Genomic DNA, 3,108 nt, shown 5'->3' with positions numbered 1-3,108 from the left:
TGTATGGTGTTTTCAGCTTGTCTCTAAAGCCCTTTTTGGGCATCCATGTGCCGTGAGTCCAGCATGTTCCCACATTGTGTGGTGAAGACTGGAATAATTATCTGAAGAGAACCCCAACTTCATTTGTTGTTTCCATGCACAAGAGAGATTGTACTTTTAGAGCTTGTTATGGAGGTTTTTTTGTTTTGTGTTTTGTTTTCTTTTTGGTACCAAGAATTCAACCCAGGGTGTTCAGCCACTGAATCACATCCCCAGCCCTTTTTAAATATTCTTATATGGAGACAGGGTCCCTTTGAGTTTCTTAGGGCCTCATTAAGTTGCTGATGCTGGATTTTAACTCAATGCTCCTCATGACTCCTGAGCTTTTTCAATGTAGGGGAAGCAGTATCACAAATTCAGAACAACAATATAAATTCCAGAACTTCAGCTTAGCTCTTCCTAGGTCTGAGAATAAACTTCTAGTTTTCTAGCTCTCTGTTCACATATTCAAATCTAGGGTTATTTTTTCATAGTGAATAAGTATAAGATAGAAGGGATAGTAAAATGAGAGTGTAATCAGGATAATGAACCTCATTCAACCACTGCTGGAGGCTAACTGGAAGCTATGTTAATGAGCACCATTAAGGCCTATTTCAAATGTAAAAAAACTTAATGTCCACTTTTGGGAACACCTTCAACAAAGTCCTTTGTCCCATGGTGAAGTTGCAAGAGGAAATATGGGTCACGGAAAAGATGAAAATGAACCCATATGGTAGTCAGGATGCCTTTTCTAAAACCTATTTTAAATAAATTTTTCCATGTCTGCTGAAAAATATCTGTAAACTTTTAAAATGGCACACAAAAATGAGTTTATCTGGTATCATTCCCCATCCCACATGGTGGGAGTTCTATTTCGACTTGCTTAAATAAATAGATTTTGTTCTTCAAAATTTGTGAGACGAGCACCCAGGTGCAATTGGCAAAGTGAGAAATTTTGTTTCATCTCAAAACTCCACTTTCAACATTATCAATGACTATTTCCCCATATTTCATTTCATTTTTCTTCAAGAACTAGAGAGCATTTTTAAAAGATTTGATTTATCATCTGTGTAGGAATGGTGGAAAAGCTCCATAAACTCAACAAGCAGGACTGTAGAGGCCTGTCACAGAAGAGAAGGGGGGAGTGGGAAGGGGAGAGAGGGAGGGGGGGAAGAGAGGGGGAGGGGGATTGGGGAGAGGGAGAGGTTGTTGATGAGGAGGAGCAGGGGGGAGTGGGCTCTTACTTCTTTATTGGCTGAGAGTTCACACCAATTTGGGGATTTGGAGGTGTGCCATTGTGCCATTAAAAGTTCGTGTGCCATTCAGTGTGTCATGGACCTGAGCTCCTGGAAGAGAAATCCTCCAGGCACTATCTTTTTTTTTAAGAGAGAGAGAGAGAGAGAGAGAGAGAGAGAGAGAGAATTTTTTTAATTTTTTTTTTTTTTAGTTTTCAGCGGACACAACATCTTTGTTTGTAGGTGGTGCTGAGGATTGAACCTGGGTGGCACACATGGCAGGTGAGTGCTCTACAAATTGAGCCACATCCCCAGCCCCTCCAGGCACCATCTTTACCAACAATCTGAGCTTTTTACATATGAAAAAAGCAGAATAAAATTAGGTGACATTAAAAAGAATTAATTTCTTCTAAATGAGGTAGTGTAGTTTATGTGTCCCAATAAAGGTCCTCAATTCATTTTGTTTTTCATATGTAAGACCTTTTTATTAAAATGGCCCTCACCCATAGAAACATTCCAAACATTTCAGTAAACACCTTTCTCTGGTGTGGCAGGAAAATAAATGTGGGACTAACTTAAATTTAAACTACATGAAAGACCAATCTCTCTCTCTTTCTTTCCTTTTTTTTTTTGTTTTAGTTTTTGGTTTTTGTGGTACTGGGAGTTAAACCCAGGTCCTCATGCTTAGAAGGCAAGCACTCTACCAGCTGAGCTATATCCCCAGTCCCATATTTTGGGAGGCAAAACCAGGGATTAAAGTCATGGGCACTCTACCACTGAGCCACATCCCTACCCTTATTTTTTTATTTTTACTTAGAGAAAGGTTTTCACTGAGTTGCTTAGCTTCTCACCATTGCTGAGACTGACTTCAAATTCAGAATCCTCCTATCTCAGCCTCTGAAGCAGCTGAGATTACAGGCATGAACCACCATGCATGGCCAACTTCAATCTCAAAAACTAAAGTACACAGCAAATTAGGTCACAGGCTGTCAACAAATAGGTACACTATGTAAAAAAACAAAAACAAAAACAAAAACAAAAAACTATTTTTTAGTTGTTGATAGACCTTTATTTTATTTACTTATATGTAGTGCTTAGAATTAAGCCAAGTGCCATACAAGTCAGCTACCACTGAGCCCCAGCCCCAGCCCTCTGGTACATATTTTTTTTATGGTGGATACGAGAGATTGAATTTAGGAACACTTGACTACTGAGACTCAGTCTCAGGGTTATTTTTTACTTCACTTAGAGATGAGGTTTCACTGAGTCATTTAGCACCTCACTTTTGCTAAGGCTGGCTTTGAACTTTTGTTCCTTCTGCCTCAGCCTCTCCAGCAACTGGGATTACAGGCCTGCACCAACACAGCCAGCCTTTGGTATATTTTTAATACCTATTTTAAATAGGTTTTAACCAATAGCCTTAAGTCTTTTCTAATATTTGTTTGGATTGAATCCATAACCCAGAAATCAGTGAAACAGAGAATCTAGTTTTATCTCCAACACTGTTTCATCTATTAGAGTGTCTGAGTTAAGATTACCCATTGAAGAATTTACTGTATATTGTGGTTTCATCCTGACCTCCCATATGTACCTCTTTCTGAGTTTTAGAACAGTCTGAAAAAAGGTGCCCACAGGTACCAAATATCTTGGAGTACTTAAAAAAACACCAGTATCTGAGTCTTGCTTTCTAGGGACAAGTTTTAATTTTAAGTGTGTAGTTTCTAAAGGCACTAGTTGAATAATCTGCAGCTGGAAAGCATTTTCTGATAATACCTTTTATCTAAAAGGTATTATGCACTTAATTTGTTTCATTTTATTTGATACTGTGAATAAAGATACAATGAAAATAGAAGTG

General features: G+C 38.4%; 1 non-coding gene across 1 annotated transcript; it reads right to left on the bottom strand.

Moving 5' to 3' along the window:
- Positions 1-1,902: 1,902 nt before the first annotated feature.
- Positions 1,903-1,976, bottom strand: Trnar-ucu (transfer RNA arginine (anticodon UCU)). Its single transcript has one exon. It is a non-coding gene; the product is annotated as a tRNA-Arg (tRNA).
- Between the last annotated feature and the right edge of the window lie 1,132 nt (positions 1,977-3,108).

The sequence above is a fragment of the Marmota monax genome, unplaced genomic scaffold, assembly GCF_021218885.2.
Source record: "Marmota monax isolate L192 unplaced genomic scaffold, Marmota_monax_Labrador192_F-V1.1 WCK01_AAM20220418_F8-fsc00299, whole genome shotgun sequence".
NCBI lineage: Eukaryota > Metazoa > Chordata > Mammalia > Rodentia > Sciuridae > Marmota > Marmota monax.
The sequence above is the reverse complement of the archived record's forward strand: the minus strand, read 5'-3'. Positions and strand labels throughout refer to the sequence as shown.